The sequence below is a fragment of the Pteropus alecto genome, unplaced genomic scaffold (assembly GCF_000325575.1).
Source record: "Pteropus alecto unplaced genomic scaffold, ASM32557v1 scaffold35, whole genome shotgun sequence".
NCBI classification, from domain to species: Eukaryota; Metazoa; Chordata; class Mammalia; order Chiroptera; family Pteropodidae; genus Pteropus; species Pteropus alecto.
In genome coordinates this window covers 775,631-776,418 of record NW_006437828.1, presented here as the reverse complement: position 1 = coordinate 776,418, position 788 = coordinate 775,631, and positions in this window count along the sequence as shown.

Below are 788 nucleotides of genomic sequence, written 5' to 3'. Positions count from 1 at the left end.
TGCCCCTACCTAAAAGGGAACTTATGTATTAGTAGTCTCAAGCAAACATTTTATCATGTTTTCTTGCACATATACTGTACTCAGTTAATATTTGATGAAAAATTAGGCGAATAAGGTTGTACAGTAATTTTTCTGATTAAATATTACAAGTTAAAAATAAATGACCAATTGAATTGGGGTTCTAGTTTCTTGCCATCTGACCAGAAATTCTGAGTCTGGTGTCTAATGGTGTTAATAGTTAAGGTTACATCTTTTCATATAATGACTCTTATTATGTATTCAGTTTGCATTAGAAAAAATATGAACAGTGACATAAACAACCAGATGCTTCTCCCCTTTAGGTGAGAATCTGAACAAGCCTCTAACCTTGTCATTTTAGCCACAAATTGGGAGACTGTATTTCTTTAAAGTAAAAATCCTCTATTAACACAGTTTGAGGTAAATAACCAGGGGCAATAGGAAACAAATTTAGAAAAATGGTGCTTCTTACTGAGCCCTTCTCCTTGGAGGACTCTGAGATGAGGAAAAAGTCATTCTTACCATTTTCCTTTTTCTTATTTTTTTAGAAATTTTTACATATTTTGATTAGTCACACTCAGAGATGAAATACACACCTGATTAGTTATTAGCACCAGTGGTGGAAACATGAGATCTTGTTAATTTTTTGGATTCTAACAGAGACAACAAAATCGATCAGTGCTTGTTATTCATAAATGGGTGGTAATTTAATGGCATTGCGTTCATCTTTGTATCCAGTCACAAGTTATTTTCACCTCTCCATTTTTTTC